This window comes from Apis cerana, linkage group LG3 (assembly GCF_029169275.1).
Source record: "Apis cerana isolate GH-2021 linkage group LG3, AcerK_1.0, whole genome shotgun sequence".
NCBI lineage: Eukaryota > Metazoa > Arthropoda > Insecta > Hymenoptera > Apidae > Apis > Apis cerana.
The window spans coordinates 2,038,272-2,055,613 of NC_083854.1; the positions used below are offsets into that span (position 1 = coordinate 2,038,272).

The following is a 17,342-nucleotide window of genomic DNA, read 5'->3' on the forward strand; positions in this document are numbered from 1 at the left end:
AAGTTACATCTTTTTTTACGTTATGTGTTATGTTTTATATGAAACGTTTCTTTTACGTACAATAAATAATTTAAAAGTTAATTCTTATTGAAATATCTTATCATCATGGCATTAAAACGTGAAATTATTTAACATACTCGAAGCAATAAGCAAACAAATCTAAATACTTTTTATATTTTATAAACAAATAGGTTATTATTTAAAAATAATATGAAAATATACGATCAAATCAATTGATGCAAGAATAAAAAATTTTAAATAAAATATACAATCGTCTCCATAAATATAAAGAAAACTTAATTATTTTGACAATAAAATCGAATTCAAAATAATATTGATTCAAAATAATAAAAATCAGGCGTTCTACTTATCTTCTTCCTTCTTCAAATATAATTCAAATTACCTTTAACTAGGCAATGAGACACTTTTATACGTAGTCATTTGAACTAACAACGAAGAAAATGCAAAATCCTTGGCGGATATATCGTCCAAAGTAACGACTTCCTCTCTTCCCGTTTCTTACAATTTGCATGCAAAGCATCGTGTATTCGAAATGACAACCGAACGTGGTTGACTTTATTCTCGTTCCTCCTTGGAGGCATCCCGTCGACGTGTCGTCTCTTTTCCTTCGAAGCAGTTTAGGCTTCCACCTTCCATCTCTAATAAATATTAAAACAGAGAGAGAGAGACATCCTCTCGACTTGTTTGAATGCAAACGAGACCGATCGAGTCTGATAATATTAGTACAAAGAAAATGATTCGTCGATGGAAAACAGTTTACATCGATATCCGGGAGGGGGGATTATCTTTATGCAGAATGGAGAATTGTTTCCATTCGAATAATAATTCGTTCATGGAAGAAAATGGCCACTTGTTATTGAAATTTCCATCGACATACACGGAGGAGAGAGAGAGAAACGAGATTATCGTTGCCCTATAGGCGTATAACCGTTTGCGACAAACCAATCAATCCGGTGAACAATTGTCGGATTATATCGGCCGAAATGAAGCGTTGTTTCGCGTAATTTAATGTTATGTTTATACGTGGTGGCTCGGCTCAACATTTGTCTCTGATTTAATGAACGTAAATCTTTTAAATAATCTTTTATAAAAGATTCGATAAGATTGTCGAAATTACGAAAAAATTAAATTTATTAGAATTAAACATCGAGAAGCAAGAACTTGTGATATTTAGAAGATCATCCTTGGACCACTGTGTATATTTGTAATTTCAATATTTGAATTGTATTAAATAGTTTAATTTTAAAAATTCAAATATTTAAAAAATTTTGAACATTAAAGTTTGAGATCAATAAAAGATAAATTTTTAATTAGTGGAAAGATAAATAGAAAAATATAACATGCAATCATAACTTGGAATTTATCAAACAAATTATATATATGAATTATTTTTTATAACAATCGAGAAATTAAATACTTAAGCTCACTATTTGATATTTTAAAGAACAATTAAGAATCTAATTTGCTGAATCAATTTGTAAAAGATACTTGCATGAGTATCTTTTAATAATACTTATGGAAGTTATGGTCAATAAAAAGTATCACACAATTTTCGTTTACGTTATTTTTGATTTGAAATAATATTATAATGAAATAAGATGTTTTAAGTTATTTATATCACAAATGCAATATACAATGCATTGGATACCAAATTGTATTTGAGAAGATAAATTTTTATAAATTAACATTTAACAATACATCTTTTTATAATAATATACTAAATAACAAATAAAGGTTAATTTAATATAAACATGAATATAAATTTTTCATAAATTTAATTAGAAAACCTTAGATATTTTCTAATTATGTTATAGATACATAAATGTCGAAATTCAATAAAATAATTGAATATAAAATTTTAATTTTTTAATACGTATTTCGTTGTATTTTATCGCGCTAATTACATCAATTGTGAGATTATAATTCTATTCAGTAAATAACATTTTATAACGAATAATAACGAATTGAAGATGAAGATATGCTTATTACAAAGATTTTAATAATTCCAAGAATTTTAATATCAAGTAATATTAAAAGTAGAAAAGATATTTTAATTATATGGATTTAATTTATCCATGCGAAATAACGAGCTTAATTTATGATGTTTGACTTGGATCAAAGTCAACTTCGTAGCTTACAAAATGTACTCATAATGCAATTTTAACCGTATTTATTTTAATCAAATGATCAATTCTATGATTGTTATAGCGATTCGTTAATTAACTTCATTATGGTAATTTATTAACAATGATAATTTTTATATCGTATTCTAATTATTATTAATTCTATATCGATAATTTAATAATTCTAATTTTAATTCCATATTGATAGTAGCATCGAATTATTGTTGTTAATTCGATTATATTTTATTCTGATGAATTTCAAAATTTTGAAAATTGTATAATTAATTTTTGCTAATTGTGAAGCACATACGGTCACATTTGTGATTCAATTCGCACAAGTAATTTCTATATTACATATTTTACATATTTTTTCATTTTGAGAAAAATGTTCGACAGAATGATATCTAGTTTCCTCGTGTAGCAGAAACTCCATGTTCTTGATAATATTTTTCCTTCTTCGAAAAGGATGATGGATTACCTCGTCCTCTTTTTTCTTTTCCCTCCCGTATTTGTAAAGCTGTCATACATTAATAATATAAAGTTTTTAGAAGAAACTTTTCTTTTTGGATAACAACAAGCCATTAGCAAGACACGTGTCTATAAAGTATTAAAAAATTAGCATCCTTCAAAATTTCAAATACCACTCGTTAATAATTTTTAAACGCTATTTGTTAATAAACAGTTTATTACTTTTTTCTTCCATATTTGAACATTTATAGATCTATTTTAAAACTCTCTAAATTAAAAAAAAACAACAATATATTTTTTATCAATCTTGTCCCAAATATTTATTATTTTTACTATTTTTAAAATTACATTTCGATCGTAAAAATTTTCAAGCTAATTACACTTATCGTACAAAATAAATATTAATAAAATCACTCATACAATTTTTAAATTATTATTATTCCAAACCAGATAATAAAAATAATAAACCAATGAATAATAACTAAACGTGGAAAAATCCCGTAACGATAAAATTAAAAATCTAATTTTTCCTCGACTAACGTGTTAAAAAGAATACCTTAAAGCAAGGAATCATTAAAATCCACCCCTCCCTCCCTCCGAGTATTGATTTCACGCTTTAAAATTCATAGTACGTGACACGCACATTTAGTCACAAACAGAGGCAGCTAATTAATACCGAAATAATTGGAAATTCATTCATTTCCAATACTTCGCTTTATCGTGTACAGTCAATTTTCCCTGAATCGGCAACTCGAGGAAAGCTTGGAGCGGGGAGGTTGGGTGGCCACCCCTGGAATTTTCCAGGTTTCCCCGGTAACCTATGAATCTTCGATCCTCTTCATCGCTTGCGCTGTCGTCTTATTAACCGTGTTCAGACGGCAGGAAAGGTTACGGCGCGGCCTGGCTACGTAACTTAGGAAACTAATCCTAAGGGGAATGGTTATGTTAGAGTTGAACGGACCGTGACGAATCCTATTACAACGAATGGATTAATACAAGGAATGGCATTAATCCTCGCTTCTATCTCGGGGTGAATTTAATTGATGGTTGTACGTGTTAATCGATAATGCGTGATAATCGATGCGCGTTAATCGCCTTGTACGAATGGCTGCTTGCTTCTTGGTGAAAATGTTATCAATTGAGCTCGATTAACTGGTGTATTTGTTTTCGAAGAAATGTCTGTCGACGATTTTTTATTATTATTGGAACTCAATTTTTCGTTATTTATTTTAGTAACATTTCGCTTTTCATATATAGTTACACATAAAGCAAATCAATTCGTCTGCAAATGTTTCCTTTCGTTCCTTTGTTATAAATATTGTGTAATACGAATAGAAGTATCTTTAGGATTTAATGAATTTTTACATTTATTAATATCCATCAAAAAGAATATTGATTTTGATATTTTCAATATTAAGGATTGTGTGGATTTCTTTTTTTTTTTTTTTAGGATTTTATTCAAAAAATTCAATTATTGAATATTAAGAACAATATTAACTGTATCATATTCTTTTCGTAAAAATATTTCGTAAATATTAGTTTTATTAAGTAATTATTTAATATTAAATTATTCGTTTCAACAAATGAATTTACTCGCAATTTCCGCTCGAAAAAATAAATATTTATTCCACTTCTTGAAACCTCTTTTCCCTCGAGGATAATCTTCTTCTTACTTATACCACGATTTCGGAAACACCCTGCACGATAATCCATTCTTCTATCCTTGAGAAAGGCCACTACGAGAACCACAAACCACGTGATACGAAAATCGCTCTTTAAGTCGACGTGGATACCCGTAAAAACGTTTATACCCGTCGTTATTCCTCTCGTTTCGCGCCAACCTATCCCCCCTTCCGCGCATTTTCTCTAAAAAACCAACGCCGTAAATTCGCAAAATTTACAGGAGCCTTTACATGTGTTTCCATGTCACGATAAATGTAAACGAGATTCGAGCAATTCCAAGTCCAAACGATTCTTATTTTGTCCCCGTTAATTTTCCCCGTCTCTTTTCCTTTTGCTTATTATCACGTTCGAAATTTCATAATTATATCCTATTTTATAGAAAAGTTCGTCTAAAATTCCGATTTTAATTTTTACATTTTTGTGTGTTAAAATAAAAAATATTGTAATTTGATTATTAAATACTATCAGTTTCGCGATAAAAAATTATTCGTTTAATTAAAAATAATAAAAATCCATTTAAATTTACTTTCATATATATATATATATTCGATATTTATTCGATAATCATGAATCATTATAGTTGATTCTCGATGTTTAAGAATAGCTGATACAATTAAAACGAAGATTATTATTATTCCTTGCAACGATTTGTATCCACAACGTAAATGACGCTTTACAGACGATAGATTATTTACGTAAATACGGCCAAGTTGTAGATTTTAGGTAAACGTGAAACACTGGCCGTGAATGGTTAACGAGGTTACCGACGGAGCTTTGCGCGGAATACACGAGTGGCTTAAAGTTTGATTATCGAAGAGTTCTTGTCAAATAAAGATCCTAATCGAAAACAATGTAAAATAAGTACAGTGGAATTGCGTTATCGTTGTTTACATAACTCTATATATATCTTTTCAAGTGAAATCAATATTTTTTTCAATTTTATTCACTTTTCTTTCGCTTAAAACGATATATATTTCGTACGATGTGTAAGATCACAAATACGAGATATTGAAAAATACTTGGAAAAAGTAAACGTGTGAATGCGTTCGAGAGTAAAAACTCTCGAAAGTTACTTTTCAAAGATATAATATTTGTAAGTAGATGGTGCTACGAATGAAAGTTAGTCTCAAGAGTTTTTACAGTCAAATCGTACTATTTGCATCCTGAAATAGCCTTTTCACGTTGCTCGATTTTCGTCGTTCGATTGAACACGAATATCAGTCGATTATATTGTAATACGAGTTTTTCCACACTGCTGTGTAGATTACATGCATGCTCGAACGGGATGAAAGATGATACCGATCGATAATAATCGGCTGACATTCATTTTCAATTGGATTGGACGAAGAACCGGAAAATGTGAAAAGGTTGTAATGTTCCCATACTTGGATAAGAATGAATGATAAATGAAATGAAAATGAAATAAAAAAAAATTTCATTTCATTTTTTTTTTTTTTTTTTTAGTGAAAGAAACGTATGTTGCAATTGAAACATGGAAATATGAAAATATTATACAAATATGTACAGTTTTGGCTTTATTATCGACGTAAAATTGTCATTTTTCGTAAAAACAATATATTTTATAAAAGCAACAATCTTTTTTTAATTAAAATGTATAACTTAAAAAAAATTTTAATTAATTTTGATGATTTAATTATTCGATATCATTTAATTAAATTTTATAATAGTTCTAATTCTATTTTTGATTGAAATTAAAAATTTCACCTATAAATTTCATTTATATCTATTCATTATATGGCAATCTTTTCCGAAATATTTATTGTTCCCATTCACTCACAATTTTTCTCTATCAAAATCCTTTAAATATACTTCTTAACCAGCTATCGTGCATTGAACGTTTGAAATTATAAAGTAAAATTCCCTATGAACGTATTCAAAGAAAAGGTCGAGTAAAATATTACACTTTTACCACTGCTGCTTCCTCTTCCCAAATGTTCGAGAAATGCATGCAGTGGAAATGTAAGCAAAAGGAAATGCTTAACCGTGAATCTACTACTTCGTTTAATGGAACTGAAAACACTGGTATACCGTGTTTACTCTTACACCTAGATTAAATACATGCCCTGATCGCAATTTCGATCGTAAATCAACGAATCGTAGAAACTTTTGACTCCTTTCAACCCTCTTCCTCCGTTTACTTTCTATTCATTGACTATGTATTGGCACAAAATTCCCTTTAAAAAAAATTTTCCATCTTTGCCAACGTGGTAATTGCGAAAAAAAATGTACAAAATGTTTTCTTTTTGTAAATCGAATAGTGATTCTATTCTTGTAAATTAAAATGACGTGTTTATTTTTCTAATGTACAAGAAATAAGATCAAAAAAAAAAAAAAAATACAAAATATTATAACGATGCATGAGACTACAAATTCTTTATTTTTTCCCCCTTTGAAGTAATTAATGAAAATTTTAATACAACGTCGATCGAATATTTAATTATTTAAAAGAGCTTAAACATTTATCCTGCTTGAACTGCGTTTAATTACCTTTGTTGAATATTAAGCTGGCTTGGGATCGTTTATTTTCCGATTTCAATTTTAATCATCAAAAAGAAGGCTGTTTGTATTGAATCAATTCGATGTATGATAATTAAACGCAATTCGAACGATTTTAAAACGATTGAAACGATCGAAAATAAATATTTTGAAAATTATTTTGAAGGAAAAAGATGATAAAAAAAAAAAGGAACATTTACAATTTTATACTTTTTTTACTTTCCAATTTTATTACTTTCTTCCTGTGTATATATACGTTTGAACGTAATAGCATTTACTTGCAATATTCTTTTCTATTCTATGCATAATTGAAGAGAGTTATAGCAAAGAATACTTAAGAGGATATGAGAAAAGGAATTTATGTCGCATATAAAGGATGTAAATTCCTTTATACACATCACATGAAGATACACGAGGTAAATTCCTTTTCTGTAGTGTCTTTTGTACAAAGTATTCTTTACCATAACTTTTTTTAACTATCAGGAATAATGTTCACTTTCAACGTTTTTATTATATTTCTAAATTCTCTTATATCCATTATATAGGATGCTAATATATTCATTAAGATTTACATCTTTCGATTCTTCAGAGATCAAAATGCAATAATAATAACGTTGGTGTACAAAGATATCGAGGTTTATTTATATCAAGTTTATAAGCAATTTAAGCTCGCGTTAGATGAAGCGTGACGAGAATAGAGTGCGACGGTGACATAACGAAGACAGAGCGATCTCATTCTCATTTTCCAATGTTGCTTCATTCAACGCAAATTTGAATTGGTTCTAACTTAATAAACCGATATTTATCACATTTATTTATCAAATTTCGTTTCTCTATAATTCTCCATATATTCCACGATCCTCCATATATTGATGCATAATTTGATTTACAAAAAAAAGAAAAAAAGAAAGTATCATATCTGCAACAGTTTTAAAGAAAACAATTTATATTATTGATTTGTTGTCATAAATCATTGATCTTTGGAAAATTAAAATATTCTTGTATAAATAAAAAGCAGATATCCATGATTATTACAATAATCTTGTTTTCATCATCTAAATATTAAACTTAATATTCTGAGAATGGATGCACTTCTGTTTTCCTTTTATCTGCAGTAATAAAATAGATTTGGATGTTTAATAGGATTTTACACTATATATTATATCGCCATAATATACCTTTATATCTTTTGGATACTTTATATAATATACGAATAAACTTTGATAAAAGATGGAAAATTTGTGAGGAAGAGAACTGGACACGAAATGGGACAAAAAGTGAGCAAGTGGGAAAGTTTGCATTGGGAATAGATTGGAGTTGACAGGTGAATAGGCTTGGCTTAAATCCAGAACCCATGGTTCTTCTTCAGATGAAATTGTAAATCGATTAAATATGAAACGCGGTTACATTTTTGCGCCTCGATGGCGCTTCTTTCAATTTTTTCGTCTCTTTCTTTCTGTTCATTATCGCGAGGTTATCGTCGACGCGTGTATTAACTGCGAAGAATCCGCAATACCATGTGAAATGTTCGTGATTAAATCGAAAGAAAGAGGGAATGATTAAGAACTGGATGAGACTGCAGATTTTTGCGAATCGTATCGCAATAATTAACTGTTATTAAATAAATTTTAAACGACCTCTCTGATATTTCCTGTATTCCTTTCGCTTATCGAGTTCTTCGAGTTATTTAATCGTGTAATATTCTCACGAAGAGAAAGCATATAGTGTACGTAAAATAAATTTAAACTCGAAAGTATTTATATATTCCACGTAAAATGTAAATGACAAATTCATACTGTAAAATAAGTTTCAAATACTTCATCCTCATCTTAAATTTGAATTAAGTTTTAACGAATATACCTCGATATTAATAAAATTGTTAATTGATGTTAGAAGATTTTTCTCTTTTCGGTTTTCACATCATATTCATCTTGCCAATATAACAATTTTGCTTTTTTGGATTCTGATAATAGCATTAAACGAAGCGAATTTTCGTCGATCCTTGCATCTCTTTTATCCGTTTTTATATCGTATTTACGTTTGCCAATATTACAACTTGATATTCTCGATATTCCATAGAACGATATTAAACAATTTTTGCAAAGCAAGTTTTCCTTTTTTTCCTGTTTTTTTTTTTTTTTTTTTTTTTTATCGTTTTCATCTTTCCACTTTTGCACGAATTGAAGAAGTATGAACGTGTGTTGACGAATCCCAAGGGTGCAGTTAATCGTGGTAAATCGAATTTCCATGCTCGAAATCTCGACAAAAACCCGAGAGATACCGATGGCGCTCTGTATGAAGAATTTCCATTTAATTTGTATTTAAATCGGCTTTTAAGCCGTTTGCTCTTTATTCTGGTTTCTCTGATCGAACAACTGGAATATACTCGTTTACTCAGCTAACGTGATCTTTCATATCTTGAAAATTTCGACGAAAAGTTCGAGCCCTGCCATGAATTCATACGTGGAATAATAATAATTTAAAAAATAATTGTCTTCACTGAATTAAAATTAGCTTTCCTATAGAAAATAAGCACATATCGATAATAAATTCGAAAATACTTTTTTTTTAAATTAAAAACACACGTTTTGTGATATAAAATATAATTGCAAGAATTTTCAAATCCAACCAATTGCGTTCTAATTACGAGAAATACCTGTATAAGATGGCTTCAGGGATTGTAGATTTGAATGAATATTTCGATAAAGAATATTTTATCAAATTTCGAAGGATAACATTTTCGTAAAAATTGTTTATCTCGAAGTATAATTAAATGTACGATAAATCTTCTTTTTTCAGGTATACACCTGAATGGGAATATTGTTGCTATGCGACAATTCATCGAATCCATCTTTACAAGTCAATTTTGTAAATAATAACATTCAACGGTTTGTTCAGTTTAACGATAATACCATCGTCATTTACGATATTATTTTTATGTAAAATAATAAAAAATTTACTGCTTGGAATATAACGTTTTGTTTTATTATTTTTCATTAGATAACCTAACTATCTAATGACAACTAACCTAACTTCTTCCTTTTCCTACCGTTTAAAACGCGCATTAAAAAAAAATGGAAATTGGCTTATAAAAATGCGTTTGCAAGTTGGAAAAAAACATTTTTAGATGCGCATATTTGCGGGAAAAATCTGTTTTGAAGAAAATTCGTCGTGGATTATGCTATTTTGAGATAAGTGAGCAATTTACGATAGAAAACTTTTTGATGATTATATTTTACGATAAAACGAATGTTATTATATATATTCCTTTCAAAATGGATTTTTCTTTTACCAGTGAAAATACAATATTATCATATAACGAATAAAATGAAATAAAGGTTAAACATAATATTTGAAAGTGGAAAATATTGTAATCTCATGACATTTTGTATCTCAATAATAATCTTCTTGTCGATACTAATAGAAAATGTAAACAACTCTATTAAAATATTATTAAAATTTATTGCTATGAGACGTGTTGGAAAAGTTATGTGAATTTTTGATCAACAACTTCAAATATCTTGTTTGCCCTGGAATTTCATGTTTGTCACAAAATATTCTACTTCTTGTTTGAACTTGCCCAATCAAAAAAGAAAAGAATTAACGGTTAGATAAGATAATTTTTATTTTTTTAGTTCACTAGTTTATACCAATATAAAAAAAAATATATATATATAAATGCAACCGTTTCTGATAAGAAATATTCGCTACAATATTATACAATATTGTTTAATAAGTAATATGCATAATTTTCATTGTTCAAAATTATTGTTACATAATCGGAAAAAATAATTTATCGTAAAATTTGTTAACAAAACAATCTCTCGAATCTCGTTATGTCATATTATTTCTGTTCCCTATTAATAATCAGAAATTAAAAAAAAAAAAAGAAAAATCCCTATAGTTTCTATAATTAATTGGTAAATTACCGATTCGCCTTCGCGCTAAATCGACTTCCCTACATCGATCCAATATTATCCTATTCATCTCGAAACGGTTAAATTATTCCGGAGTTTATGCATACTTGGTTGATCTTCAAGGAAATTACGACCGATCGATGCTTATCTCGATGCGAAGCTGCAAATGTTGTTCCATTAGAAACAGCATGAATTACGTCACACGCATGTAGAGTAATAGTCTTGTTGGATACAACCGTGGTTTCTTGTCGGGAATAACTCGCCCTTAGAACTGTTTCTGACGTTTACGAGGTTTCAAGAAACAATAAACTTCTCTCACGATTAGAGTGGAGAAATAGATCAGAATATAAGGATGAGCAAGAAGGGAACGTAAAGTGAAATTAAAATATGTAATTTTCGAATCTTTGTTATTTTATCAATTCAATATTTCGTTATACGAAATATAGAAATAAGATTTAATTTAAAATTGATTGTACGCACAATATGTTAATTCTTGAAACGAAATAAGAAATTAGAGAATGTTACAGAAATATTGGGAAATGTACAGTCATTGGTATTAAAAGTAGAAAGCAAAATTACTTGCAAAATGCACATTTCATTGTATTCAATATTTGTGCAATTTTAATATAAGTATGAAATCTGTAATTTTCTAGTAATTATCATTTCATTATCTTCATATTTTCTTTTTAAAATATAGAATATATTTTACCCAAACATTTGTTTATTTGAATAGTATCGTCTTCTTAACTGATTCAAATAATGGAGATTCTACTTCACTCCATTGGTGAATGTTTTCCATATAATTTAATAATTTATTGAAATGGATTGTACGAGATTTAACAAACTTGACCAACTCTGATAATATTATTAAGTATTCTTGAATCATTAATAGTTACTTTTATAATATTCTCCATGAAGAATTATAATGTTATGCAATATCAGTTATCCTTTAAAATATCCTTTTAAAATTGAATTGCTCTTCAGAATCATGATCATGAGTGATTTTAAAATCAAAATAACTTTCAAAATTTTCTGTAATAATTGTTCCAAAATCATTAGATATATAAATCAAGTTTACGTAATTATATTCCAATAAAATTACATAAGTTATTTTCTTAATTAACCAAAAGCTTTCTTAAAAGAAGAATATATCAAAAGTGTCCATTAAAAATAACACTATAGCATATCTTAAGACTATAATATCATTTTCAAAATTATTTCGAAGCAAAGTTGACATAATAATTTCTAAAAAGAGTACTTTGAAGATCAATCTGTCTAGTTAATAATGTTCAAGAATAAAGTAATATTATATGTGGAAATCTGCGGGCGACACTCGCAAATAAATTTCTGATATGATAATAGTCGTTGATTCGTACGCTGACATTCTCGCAACTATATAAATATACGAAGTAGAAGGTGATGTCAATGAAGATTAATTTGCGAGACAAACGAAATTTAATGGAGTCTAATGTAGCACTGAAGGCTACTCGATCGTACAAGATGTCAAATTGCTTATTCTTTCTTTCGCAGCTGTCCATTTTGATTCGATGATTCGGCAAAAATTAACGAAATATGATCGAAAATCGTACATTTAAATGCAATCAAAGAATAAATTAAAATACATTTGTTGCTTAACTTTGTTTTTACTTTCTAATGTAATTCTAATTTAATGATGGAAATTTTTAAAATAGCTCAAATATTAGAAAAGTTTGAATATTGTTATGATTATATTCATCACATATGTATAATTTATTTAGTCAATCAAAAACTTGATCATTTACGGGAATAAATAATAAATAGAAACTTAAAATTGATTCTATATTACTGAATTGTTTGAAATCGTTAAATTAACCATTTTCCAATAATTTATATACATTTTTACATAATACACATTTTCATTCGATAAAAAGCAAAATTTTTATTTCTCAAGCTCCGTTTACTGCGTATTTTTTTAAATTTTTTGATAAAAAAAAATCACATCGAATCAAATAATCTCTTTTTTAATCCATTTTAAAAATTGATTCTTTCCATATTTCCAAGAAGAGAAAAAAGAAAAGAATAACAAATCAGTAGTAATATCGGGTGTCAGATATCCTTCAAGTTCGATAAATTACTCTCGAATACATAGTAAATTTAAACCACCAGAATCGCAAGATTATTTGCATTACCATCCACGAGTCGTTCAATTGCCACCGACTGCTATGAATATTTATGACAGCCGGGAAGGGAAAACCTATTTTAACGGTGATTGCAAATACGAATCCCATGTATCAATTAATCGCACAACGTTTCGTTTAAAGCAACTTCGATGGGAACTACCCATCGATCCTTATTTTGCTCTTTTTTTCTTCTTTCTTTTTTTTTTTTTCTCGCTCGTGCACACAACAGGTCTCGTATTCAGGGAAGCAAGGAAGGAAGGAAGGAAGGAAGGAATTAAAACTTTGCCATGATACTGAAATTGCAATGGTGTCGCATCAAAGCTTTTAAAAAGTACCCGTGCATTAAAAGCAGGAGGGAAACAAAACTTTCACACGATGCGAGGAAAGTTTGATTTCTAATGTGAAAAGTTTTCCCCGCCAACGTATTTCAACTTGCGTCCAGAGTTTGGTTTAAATTGTATTTACTCCCATAAATAGATAGGTAATTATAATGGTTGGATAAAAGGATATTCGTTGTCTTAATTTTCACAATCTATTCATGGTTATAATGGTTAATATTTTTCCACTTTTGAACACTATTCTCTCCTCTGAATAATTCCTTGAAGTGACACAGATACGTCATATCGTTCTCTCTATGTCACAGGCACGCATTACGAATTCTCTGTCGCGTAAAGGCATAAGAACGTTATTTTTTCATTCGCCTAGCTTCAGTGCAAAACGATGAAACGACGTCTTCATCGTCTGAAGAGATCTCTGAAGATCCCTAAATCTATTAACATCTCAGAAAGAAAAAAATATCGATCTTCCGTGAGTTGTCGAATTGCACGGAGAAAAAAACATATAGGAATGCAATAAAGTAAAAGGAAATTTGCTGAAAACTCGATTCGATCTGTATTGATACAACAAAATGGCAAATACGCGATAATAAACGATAAAATCCGGCAAGTGTCCAACATTCATTTGCAAATTGTACAACAACAGTATATAAATCCGATTTTAAATCGTATCCAATTACAAAGTGATATTAATTTATATAGAGATTTTGCAATGCAATATTTTACAATGCGTTCATCCATCGGGTGACGGTTACATGCATAATTTTGCGTTGATCGTAAACGAACCATTCCGGATTAAAACGTGAAGCTTTATAGGATCACGCGATAAATTTGTCAGACAAATGGTCCGCCTGTCCTCTCTTCCTCTTCCCCAGGAAAATGGGAACGAATAGGCCGGCGTATTCGTCGCGCTCAATATCGTTTCGACGTCAAAAAGCACCTGCCGCTCTCTCTCTCTCTCTCGTGCGGATTTCACTGCACCGTGATCAAATTGATGACGAATCTCTATTTCGATCTTGTTAATTTAGATTAATTCTCCACCGAATAAAATTCTTAAAAGGATATAAATGAAAAGATGTAAAAGTTATTATTACTGTATCTGTAATTAATTCTCCATTAAACGAAATTCTCATAAGTATTGTTTTTGATGATTGTATAATTCTTTCCCTCTCTTTCTCTAATAATTTTTAAAATATATATATATAATAAAATTTTTCACGCATGCACGTAATATGAAGAAAGAAATGATTCGAGACGAAGAACGAGAGAATGAAGAGCGAAGCTAATTAAAAACAAATAGAAACGAGAAAGTAAGTAGTGCAAAGAAAATGGAGTGTATTATAATTTTTCATAACTTAAGCTTCGAATCTCGTTTTTATCTTACTCAGAATAGGTTGAAATATAAGACGACGAATTGACTTTCAATGAAATTATAATCGCAGAATTGCTAGCCACTCATAAGAGGATCTCATGGAGATTATAAAACAAACCTATTTCAAGATTGTCCTAAACCTATCTTCGATTGCTCTAACTTGGTGAAATAAGAAAAAACATTTTCTATGTTTAGAGATTGTTCAGCAAATAATAACTTGTGCGAATAATGCATATAATTCGAGAAAGCTCCAAAATTACGATAATTCCAAAATTATTACATTAATAAGAATTTCAAAAAAATGTAGATTAAATTAGAGCGAAACTTATTATCTGATTTTTAAAAATTCAAATACCAATTATATATTTTTCTTTCTCTAAACAGATTTTCTTTAATAAGCAGAAAGAAACGTTTCCTTTACTCGCGATTTGCTACAATAATAATATCGATGAATAATGATGTAATACAAGTTTTTATACAAAAATGGGCATATTTCAAACAATTGTCGCGATTCGAGTAAGTTTAATGGCCTCGATTGAAATTTTCCTCCTTCGTTGATCGTCGTCAAATTTAATCCGACCCCATCGATTCACCATTGAACCGAAACGAGGCGATTCTCATCTCTTGTTAATTGTTACGCGCGCAATTTGCTGCGCGACAAGTTCATTACCATCAGTTCACTCTCTCCAACTTAATCAACGTATCCTCGATACGCACACCCACTGCTTCTTTTATGAAGGCGGGGGGCATGTTTTTCCCCGCGGTTTAATTAAATTGCGATTAATTTGAGACCCGTGATTCGGGATTCGTGAATGAATGAATTGTGGGCAAAAGATCGAGCAACAAAAGGATTCGAGAGGGAGAGAGATAAAAGGTTTTGGAAGAAGAGGTTTTTATTACGTTTGGAAAAATTGTGAAATTTTGTATCGTAAGATTGTTGCTTTAATTAAAGAAAGAAAATTTTCGATATTGTAATTTTATTTTCGAGCTGTGAATCTCGATAAATATTCGAGCAAGAAAAGAGATAGGTTTTTATTAACATTGAAAAGCATTGTATATAATTATTGTTTTGAATTGATTAATGATATTTTTTTTTTGCATAGTAAGATAAATAATAGTTAAAAAATGTTAAAAAATTCTTAATTATTATATTCTTATTTCTGTGATTCATTTGTCAAAAAATGAAATTATTATACATTGACATTATAAATGTTTCTTTGAACATATTTTTATAAAGATTATAATCAATATTCCATTGAAAAAGGAAACAAAATTTTAATAACAAAAATTGAGGAAATATATTTTGTCTAAGTTAAATAAATACTTTTATGAAAAAATATATAAAAGTCTTTAGTTGTAATGATTGAACTTGTCAGAAAATTTTTAGACTCTCATAAAATTCTATGATACCTGTAGAATATATCTTCAATTAATTCAATACAAAATTTTGAATTCAAATCATATTTTCACAACTTTTTCCATAAATTTCATTTTGTTGATAAAAGAGTGGAATTTCAATTAACGTAAAAAGAAATTTCACAAATTTTTGAAACGGTAGATTGGCTTGGCCATTTTATTATATTAAAATTTATAAAAAAAAAATTATTTTAAATTTTCATATTGAAATGATTGTAAATTAAATTATTAAGTTTTGAACTTAACTTGATTTTAAACTTAAATCTACACACACATGCTTGTGTAACAATATCTGTTTTAAATTATATATCTGTTTACTTAGAAGATTCATAGTCATATAACTGTATACTCATAAACAAGTTGCTCATATATCTCATGAATCTTACTACATAAAATAATTTTGAATTATTTGTTTTAAAGTACACCAAAGTTCTCAAGTAACTATACTATGTTTCTTAATTCTTGTCAAATCTAATGAAAGCAGAACTTTCAGAATGGATATAAAATCAATAAAGCAGCATAGTATATTATTTATGAAAATATGATTTGAAAGGAAAAGAAAAATAATAATAATATAGATCAATATTATTTATTGATTTATAAAATAAAAGAGTATAAAAGATTTATATTCATATATTGGTTTTTTTAAAATATTGATTGTACATGCTAAAACGAATATAAAAATTGATATATGAAAATTTGAATCTTGTTTACTAAGTTAAATAAAGTGAAAAGAAGATTTATCCTTGTCATACTGCCTTCTCACTCTATCTTCATCCCACTTTATCTAATGCAAACATGTTAATAAATAATTCTTAACTGAAAATATTGTACAACAATTTTTGTAATTGTTTTTCCAAAATTGATTTTCCAAAAGATCATATATCTTACGAATATAACAATACTTTGTGTATCTCAATATATAAACTAATTTTGTACGTAATCTTTTGCTCCAAAATTTCATTGAGTATTTTTATTTCCTTTAAATTCTAAAATAATTTGTTTCTTAACTTTTTTTCTTCAAATAAATGTTAAAAGCCAAAAATTCATTCTATGAATGTATTATAAATACGTATAAACATAACGAAAGTTGTATTATTATTTCAATTTAATTTTTTTCTTTTAATTTTTCACTATGGTTCACATTTAAATATAGATACATTAATATAAATTTAAATAATTAATAGTAAAATAATTCATATATTAAATATAGTAATATCAAAAATTACTAAATATTTAATATCATTATTATTTAAAACTCTGATTTCATATTACCAATATAATGTTCCAATTTTCGTAAAATTTTTTCTTCTGAAATTACAGCAGAAAAT

General features: G+C 28.3%; 1 protein-coding gene and 1 long non-coding RNA gene across 3 annotated transcripts in view; one reads left to right on the forward strand and one right to left on the reverse strand.

Annotated features, from left to right (window-relative positions):
- Window positions 1–9,786, forward strand: part of LOC133665877 (uncharacterized) — a 113,401-nt gene extending 103,615 nt beyond the window's left edge. Inside the window, exon 2 of the long non-coding RNA XR_009829316.1 lies at window positions 9,612–9,786. This is a non-coding gene — a long non-coding RNA (uncharacterized LOC133665877). The remainder of the gene's footprint in view (window positions 1–9,611) is intronic.
- The window catches only part of LOC107992521 (low density lipoprotein receptor adapter protein 1), an 83,517-nt gene that overhangs the window by 24,633 nt on the left and 41,542 nt on the right, over window positions 1–17,342 (reverse strand). The gene's annotated exons all lie outside the window — the stretch shown is intronic.